Here is a 9,819-nt window from a genome sequence, read left to right as displayed (position 1 = left end):
GAACTTCAAATAACTTATTGAATTTTATAGTTTATATTTTCCCTAGTCTAAATTTATACTAAAATAAAAGCTTCAGTGTTATTTTAAAAGTCAGAAACCAGAAATGGAGGGAAAACCTTTAGGCTAAAAACTTGGTATAGTTATCTCCTGAACATCCCATCTGATTATATTACTGTCAATTTCATCTCTGGGTAAATTAAGTGAGCCAATTTATATTCAGCACCTCCTGCCTAAATATCAGACCCATATCCTATGCCTCCAAATTTGTCTTCCCACTGACTCCTTACTGCTTTGCTCTGATAAAGGCAAAGGGAATTAATGTTTATATAGCGTCTCCATATGCCAACTCATATTCAGTATCACTATTTGATAATATTCACCATTATCAAATAGGAATATTGCTAGCTTTAATGTGTAGTCACAATACTGAAATGTAGAGAGATCACATAGTAAATGACTAAAATTGGGTACAACCAAAGGCTTTTATACTCCACAGACAATATGTATTTACTCCATAACCTTATACTACTTGTCAGTTATTCAGGCCTCTTTAAGTAAAACTTTCGGTTTCCAAAATTTGCCTCATGCCAGGATTGGCTCTAGGTTTATGAATAGTGTAGTTCCTTTCATATTTTCTTTCTGCAGCATTTAACTCTTTTGTAGAGCCCTCATAATCTTAACTCTCAAAAAATTCCATGTTATCTTGGTTCTGTTTAGTTTAGGGAAATATTAGTTTCTCCAAAATTAAATCCATTGTAAAAAAGATAAATAAATAAACAAAGTTCACTCCATTTGGATGCTGTGACACGTAAGTGGTAAAAATAATACTTAACCAAAGGGGTGGGGACAACCCACAAAACAAAAACAAAGAGGAAAAAGCTAACCATGCCTTGATTTATCGTTGTTCTAATTAGATTTCTGAAATAGTAACATCAATTTATATCAACTAAAACCATTATTTAAAAAAAATAACGGTGACATCTAACAGGAACAAGGTGGACAATGATGGAAAGAAAGAAAAATCCACTTATCTTTTTAATCAAAACAAATGCTCAGCATGACTGTAATTATTTTTTTAAGTGATAGAAAAAAATAATTGTTAGGGACTTTAAACATATTCTGCAGAAAAAAATGTGTAATCAGTATGCAAATTTCTATTGAGGTATAATTTACACATAATAAAATGTACAGATTGTAGTATACTGTCTATGGTTTTTGAAAGTGTGTAGACCTGAATAAATACAATTGAAATAAAGAACTTTTCTTTGGCCACAGGGTTTTCTATTGTCCCTCCCCTATGCCTCCAAATTTGTCTTCCCACTGACTCTATGAATTTCCACCATTATCAGGAGAGACTACGATTTTGATATTTACTATCCAGGATTAGTTTTGCTTGTTCTTGATTATAATATATATACAATCAAACTCTGTTATGCCAGCTTCTATTTTTTATTATATTTTCAAGATCTTCCTATACCAATACCAGTATTAATACAATATCTTATCTTATAGTGGAAAACTATTCAGTTTATATCACAATGTATTTATCCATTTTCATGTTGACGAATATTTGACTTCTTTCTGTTTTGGGCTATTACAACTAAGGAATTTATAAACATTCTTGGATGTATCTTTTATCTCTCTTAGTTAAATAGGTAATTATGAAATTGCTAGGTTAAATGATAGATATATGTTTAACTGTATTTAAAACTTCCAAAAAGTTCTTCACACTCACAAATTTTAGAGTAATTTATGAAAAGTTCAGTTGCTTTACACCCTCCTCAAGACATTATTAGTCTTTTCAGTTTGGCCATTCCAGGAGAAATGCAGATTACTATTTCACTGATGATCACATTTGCATGTGCCATTGAACATTTTTTTTATTATTTTTTTTGAGGTGTATGTTCATATCTATTTCCCTTTTGCTATTGTTTTATTTTAATTATTGAGTTGTAAGAAGACTCCCTATATTGTATATAAATAATACTGTCAGATACACACAACATGAACATTTTCTCCCAATTTATAATGCCTTTTTTGTTTTCCTCAGTGTCTTTTGAGAACAGAAAGTTTCAATGTTTATGAACCGTAATTTGGCACTTTCTCTTTTCCATGTAATGCTTTGTTTTGTTCTGTATAAGAAACCCTTGCCTACTCAAGTTACTAAAATATTTGTATAAATTTATTCTAAATTGTTTCTGTGTCTTGTTTTTATGTTCAGATTTGAATCATTTTCTGTGTATGTCTCCCCATACACAGAATATGAGGTTCATATTTATTTCTTATAGATATGCAGGTAATTCTGTGGGATTTATTGGAAATTAAATATGTTCTTTTTGCCATTAAATTCACATTGGTGCCTTTGTTCAAACGTCTATCTATTTATCTTGTTTGTGTGAGTTTTTCTCAACTATCTATTATAGCTCATTGATCTATTAGTCCATTCTTACCCTAATACTACACTATCTTGATCATTGTATCTTTATAGTACTTCTTAAAAATTACATATATAAGTCCTGAAAATTTATTTTTTAAGATTGTATTGGCTGTTCTGCATCTTTGCATTTCCATATACATTTTAGAATAAACTTCTCAAGTTCTACATATTAAACGCACTTGCAGTTAATTTTTACTTTTTAAATAGAGGTTTAATTTACATACAATAAATTACAGAGATATTAAAGTCACAGAAAATTGATGAATTATGACAAATGCATGTACTTATGTAACAAACCTCCTGAAATACAGAATATTTCCATTACCTTAGAAAGTTCAGTAGTCCCTTTCCCAGGCAATCCCTGTCTCAAACTGGATAAGCTATCAATATTCTGATTTATGTAACCATGGTTTTTTTTGGTCTAGATTTTTATATAAATACATCAAATGAGATGTACCCATTTTTGTCAGTTTCTTGTGCTCAGCATTATCAATGAATTTTGGAGATTTATCCATGCTGTTTTGTGTATTTTATTAGTGAGTAGGATGCCATTTTGTGAACATTTTGTGAACAGTTTTTTTATGAACATTTCTTTTAAAAATTTCTGTGTAGATATATTATGTCACTTCATTAATATTTTTAAGAATCTTTAAGAATATTTTCTATTCATTGGTTTCCAATCTTTCACTCTGCATCAGGACAAAATAAATCACAGTGGTGTGATACACTGTGGGTTTAGCTAACTGTAAGGCTTTCCAAAAGATTGTTCTAGGAATGACCTGAGAGATAAGGGTGAGAGTAAAGGGTAATCACTTGTCTCTTTTCTAGATGTTTTTTTCTAGGTGTTCATTCACAAGTGCAATAGCAGCACTAGCATTGCCTGCCAGAAGTCTGGTGCTTCATTGCAGAGGGCGATCTGGAAAGACTGTTTTACTTAATGGATTAATCTCCATGATAGTCAGGACCATGCCAAGCATTGTGTTTTATGTACTGGAGTTACAAATCTGAAAAAGGCAATTATAGCCTTTAGGAAAAGAATATTCTAGAGACAAGAAAGACTGCATACATAGCTACCATGCAATGTGACAAGTATAATAAATTCTTCAGGTATTATAATAGCAGAAAATGGGTAAATGTTTCAAGAATAGTGATTGATTCCTGAAATGAGTTTTAAAGTGGGAGTGGGAATTATCTAGACTAAATGCAATCTCAGTTGCAGAATTCCAAGTGTAATGAAATTAAATGCAAAAACTGGAGGTTAGAATTAGCATGGTGTGTGCAAACACAATGTATATATTTTTATTTCACTTAACATAATTTCATTAACATTTTCCGTATTTTTACATAATCTGCATAATCAACATTTTTAAGAGTTGCATAATATTATACTAAGTTATTATTTAAAACATTTTAAGGGTAATTAATTTTCTTTAAAATAAACAAGTATTTTCAGTTTTAGAAATAAAAGTTTATTAAAGCTCAATCATACAACAAATATAAAAGATATATGCTTTTTTTGAATGGTATATTTTATTATGTTATTTCTTCTCTGTATAAAAAATTAGGTGTATTTATCTTTATAAACACATAAGACTCAATGTTTTTCTTAAGCAGCATAGCTTGCTATTTTGAACTGTAGAAGCTATATCAAATATTTTGACAATAACTACATTATCTTTGTTATCTATTCTTTGAAATGAAATCTAATTTAAATTATAATTTATATTCTACAAAGTAACATTCCAAAAATTAAATCCTGAGTGTCAAAAGATGTATTAATGCTTAACCATATTTTTTGATTCAAATATAACATAGTTTTATATGTTTTATCCAAGTATCCTCCACATATCTACACATCCATCTTCCCATCTACCTATAAAGGTATCATCTATCTATTTATATATTATATACATATTTGTACTGAGGTTATTAATTAACCAGATTCTCAACTAGAATAGAAAAGAGAAAGAACCTTATATTCTATGTGCCAATAGGTTTTATAGACTAATAAAATAAAGGTGAATGAGCTGGAACTATCAAAGAACTAAAATGTCTTATTGCCTATTCCACCATAGTAGTGATTTTGTATTTACCATTAACTTATTTGCAATTATTTGATTAAATAATTTCATAAAGTTACATAGTTTAAATTGAATGATATTCATTTCTTATGAAGTGAATTCTTTATAGAACTCTATTTCACGTGGACCACTTATAACATGCTATTTGAAAGATCATTCTTAGATATCTACACTGTCACTTGTGGACCATTAAAGTGTCAAATAATTTCATTCATCTCTTTGAAATTATTTCTGTTTTCTCTCCATTATTTAAAAAATATTTTGAATTATGTTTTCTCATTTTGAAAAAAGAATAGAAATTATCTATTATGGTCAAAATTATCTTTCAGTAACATAATAAATAGGAGGAGATGTCTAGGTAAACATGGGTTTGCTTCCTCCCATGACTATATTAAAATTAAAACCAAATTATTAAAAAAAAAAAAATCAACTTGAAGAATCACCTGAAGTTTAGCTGAACACATCACATACAACTGAAGGTATAAAGAAAAAGCTGCATCAAGACTGATAGGAGGGGTAGAGACACAAAATCATCTGACCCCACACCCAGGCATGGCAGATGAGCACTGGGAGGAATAGCGTGGCTGCAGAGGTCCCTCTGAAGGAAGGGGTCCTTGCCCCACTCAGGGGCTCCCCAGCTCAGGATTCTAGTGCCAGGAAAAGGAGTCCCCACAAAATCTGACTGTAAAAACCAGTGGAGATTCTGGTCATCTGGGTGAGATAGAAGGAACCTGAATATCTAGTCGTCCCACTTAAAGGGCTCACACCCAGATTCACTCATTCACAGACACTCACCATGGGCTCCAGTGGAGGGTCAGCAACTTGGGAAAGGCTGAGTTGCATAGTGTCAGAGGGAGGTCCTGGAGGGACAGCTGCTATTGTTCTTTGTCCAACCCCCTCCAGTACAGTCTACAGATGGGCGCCATCTTGCCTGTGTTGAACCCTTCCCCCACACGACCAGTGCTGAATCTGAATTGGCCTGGTAGATCGGTTTGCTCCACCCCACGCCTACCTGAGACCCTCTTCACCGAGACCCCACCCCACCTGAACCACAAATTACCCTTGGCAAGCTCATTGCTCAGTAACCAGCTCACCCTGCATTCTTACTGGGTGACACATTCATCAGCTGCATGACCCATGTATCTTGGGAGAGACTTTTCTGTGGACATCAGCCTGAGCTGCAGTATCTCTTGAACAAATCTTGGGGGTTTGCAGCAGGCAGCAGCTGGACTTGCTGTGATCTGAGACTTTTGTGAGAAGCCACAGGCTTGGCTATGACACCAAACCTGAATCTGCATTGATTTGACAGGATTGGCTTACTCCACCCCATGGCACAACTTGAAAATTACCTATGGTAGATTCTTTGCCTGGCAAACAACTTCACCCAGCCCTCTCAGCAGAAGGCTCTCTTACAACAATCAATAGGCTTCTGCTCACACACCTCCAGAGACAATCCCAGTGGTGGGCAACCAGCCCCAGCCCAAGCCGCAGTATTTTTTGAACAAATCTTGGGGGGTTTGTGGGCCTGATAAAGGCAGAGGCTGGCATCACTGTGATCTGAGACTTTTAAAAGAGGCCATAGGTTCAGCAATGGCACCAAACCTGAATCTGCATTGACTAGGTTAAATCTGCTCGCCTTACCCCAGTGACTCCCTGGGTCTTGGCCCCACCCAAGTTGTGTACCACCCAAATGCTCTTTCAGCTGCAGAGACTTATGGGCAACAGGTAGACAGCCTCAGGCGTTGGGGTGCACTGGACCTTTTGCTAAGTCGCCCCAGGCCTGGTGCTGGTGGCAACTAGCATTGAATTGCAGCGTGGTCTCTCCCACTTGCCTCCAGATTCAGCATAGGCCACCCTTGGATTGCTTTGTAGCTCCTACCAGGCAGTTCCAAGCCATCAAAGGCAGCAGCTGACCTTGGCCTGCATGGTAATCCCTCCCAAGGGGCCACAGAACCAACACATGTGGATGCTGGTGTCAGACCACAACAGAGCACCACCTGACTATCCCCACAAGTGGCGCACTCAAATGGTGGTCTCAACAGGTACATAAGCCTGCTGGGGCTAATCGCATTCTACAAATCAGCCTCCACATGGCAGCTCATATCCTGTGAGCTTGGCCAATCCTCACAGCCTGTTTGCTTGAAAGTCAGTTCCATCCACTGACTTGCTAATAGCAATCAACTCTAAACTACAAAAGGAGAACAAACTAACTCACACAAGGAACACTACTGGAGCTCCCAGCATAGGTTACCAGTGACACTGCATCACACAGCCACCTATCACAAAAGACCACATAACAAATCTTCCTAATTCATAGAAACAAACACTGAGAGAAAAATATAATAAGAAATTAAAGAAACAGGTCACAAATGAGAAAACAGGAGAAATTTCAGGGAAAAAAAAATAAACAAAATAGAGGCAAGCAACCTACTATACACAGAATTCAAAACAATGGTTATAAAAATGCTCGATGAACTTAGGGGAGGAATTGGTGATCTTAGTGAGAACTTCAACAGAGAGGTAATAAACATAAAAAAAAGGAAATAGAAACCACAAAAAAGAACCAGTCAAAAATTAAGAATAAAATAACTGAAATGAAGAATACAGTAGAAGATATCAACAACAGATTAAATAAAGCAGAGGATTGAATCAGCAATTTGGAACAGCAACAAGAAACAAGAATCAAAAAAAAAATGAGGAAAGTTTGAGACTTCTGGAGAAACATCAAGCATACCAACATTCTCATCATAGGGGTACTGGGGGGAGACGAGAGAAAGCAAAAGATCAAGAACCTATTTGAAGAAATAATGACTAAAAACTTCCCTAACCTGGCAAAGGAAATAGACATAAAAGTCCAGGGAGCTTAGAGTCCTAAGAAGAACCCAAACAGATTTATACCAAGACACATCATAATTAAAATGCCAGAGATTAAAAACAAAGAGAGAATCCTAAAAGTAGCAAGGAAAAGGCAACTAGTTACTTACGAGGGTACTCCCATAAAATGTCAGCTGATTTTTCAACAGAAATTTTGCAGGCCAGAAAAGATTGGTGTGAAATATTCAAAGTAATGAAAAACAAGAACCTACAACCAAGACTGATCTACCCAGCAAGGCTGTCAATTAAAATGGAAGGTAAGATAAAGAGTTTCCTAGACGGGAAAAAGCTAAAGGAATTAATCACCAGCCAGCCAGTATTAGAAGAATTTTAAGGAGATTTCTATAAAAAGAAGAAGGGAGGGGAAAAAAACATAACACATCTAATAAATTTGCAATAACTATGTACCTATCAATAATCACTTTAAACATAATCCTATTAAATGCTCCAATCAAAAGACATAGGGTAGCTGAATACGATAATGCAACAAGATCCATACATGTGCTGTCTACAAGAGATGCACTGCAGATCAAATGACTCACACAAACTGAAAGTAAAGGAATGAAAAAGATATTTTATGAAAATAGAAATGAAAAAATAGCTGGGGTAGCAATACTTATATCAGGCAAAATAGACTACTAACAATGAATAGGTTAACAATGAGATCAAGGAAGAAATCAAAAGATACTTTGAGACAAGTGAAAATGAAAACACAACAAAATCTATGGGACATGGCAAAACAGTTTTAAGAGAGAAATTCATAGCAATATAGGCCTACCTCAAGAAACAAGAAAAACCTCAAATAAACAATTTAACATTACTCTTAAAAGAACTAGAAAAAGAACAGAAAAAAAACAAAAACCCAAAGTGAGTAGAAGGAAGGAAATAAATGAACAGAAATAAATGAAATAGAGTCTAGAAAACAATACAAAAGATCAATGAAACTAAGAGCTGGTTCTTTGAAAGGATAAACAAAATTGATAAACCTTTAATCACACTCACCAAGAAAAAAAGAGAGGACTCAAAGAAATAAAGTTAGAAATGAAAGAGGAAAAATAACAACAGACTCCACAGAAATACAAAAAATTATAAGAAAATACTATGAGCAATTATATGCCAACAAATTGGGCAATATAGAAGAAATAAAAAGATTCTTAGAAACATATACTCTCCCAAGACTGAGTCAAGAAGAAATGGAAAATCCAATCTTACCAATTATCACCAACAAAATCAAATCAGTAATTTAAAAACTTCCCAAAACAAGTCCTAGACCGCATGGCTTCACAGGTGAATGTTACCAAACATTCAAAAATTAATTGCTATTCTTCTCAAACTATTCTAAAAAATTTGAGAGGAGAGAAAGCTTCCAAACTCATTTTATGAGGCCACCATTACCCTGATTCCCAAACCAGATAAAGACATTACAAAAAAAAACCCCAAAACTATAGGCCAACATTACTGATGAACATTGATGCAAAAACCATCAACAAAATACTAGCAAACAGAATTCAGCAATAAATTAAAGATATTATACACCATGACCAAGTTGGATTTATTCCTGAGGTGCAGGTTTGGTTCAATAATCACAAATCAATTGATGTGATAGACCACATTAACAAATTGAATGATAAAAATCATATGATCATATCAATAGATGTGGAAAAAGCATTTGACAAAGTGGAATAGAGAGAACCCACCTCAACATAATAAAGGCCATATATGACAAACCTACAGCCAACATGATACTCAATGGGGAAAAGCTGAAAGCATTTTCCTTAAGATCAGGAACAAAACAAAGATGTACACTTTCACACTTTCACAAGTTTTATTCAATATCTATTGGAAGTCCTAGTACAACAATCAGGAAAAAAAAAAAAGAGAGAGAGAGAGAGAGAAATAAAAGGCATCCAAATTGGAAAGGAAGGAGTCATTTGCAGATGACATATAGAGAGAACTCTAAAGATTACACCAAGGAACTGTTTGAACTGATAAATGAATTAATAAAGTAGCAGGATACAAAATTAATATTCAGAAGTCAGCTGCATTTTTATACACCAATGATGAACTATCAGAAAGAGAAATTAAGAAAACAATCCCATTTACGATTACATCAAAAACAACAAAATACCTAGGAATCAATTTAATCCAGGCAGTAAAAGACCTCTTCTTGAAAAATAAGTCGTTGAAAAAAGAAATTGAAGATACAAAATAATGGAAGCATGTACTGTGCTCATGGATAGGAAGAATCAACATTGTTAAAATGTACATACTACCTAAAGCAATCTACAGAGTCAATGCAATCCCTATCAAAATATCAATGGTATTTTTCAGAGAACTAGAACAAATAATCCAACAATATATATAAAACAATAAAAGATCCTGAATAGCCATAGTAATCTTGAGAAAGGAGAACGAAGTTGGAGGTAC

The 9,819-nt window shown here is 34.2% G+C and overlaps 1 long non-coding RNA gene across 1 annotated transcript in view; it reads right to left on the bottom strand.

Annotated features, from left to right (window-relative positions):
* Positions 1 to 5,552, bottom strand: part of LOC120607949 (uncharacterized) — a 120,084-nt gene extending 114,532 nt beyond the window's left edge. Inside the window, exon 1 of the long non-coding RNA XR_005654274.1 lies at positions 5,314 to 5,552. This is a non-coding gene — a long non-coding RNA (uncharacterized LOC120607949). The remainder of the gene's footprint in view (positions 1 to 5,313) is intronic.
* Between the last annotated feature and the right edge of the window lie 4,267 nt (positions 5,553 to 9,819).

This window comes from Pteropus medius, unplaced genomic scaffold (genome assembly GCF_902729225.1).
Source record: "Pteropus medius unplaced genomic scaffold, Ma_sr-lr_union100, whole genome shotgun sequence".
Taxonomy (NCBI): domain Eukaryota; kingdom Metazoa; phylum Chordata; class Mammalia; order Chiroptera; family Pteropodidae; genus Pteropus; species Pteropus medius.
Note: the sequence above shows the minus strand (reverse complement) of the source record. Positions and strands in the feature narration are given on the sequence as shown.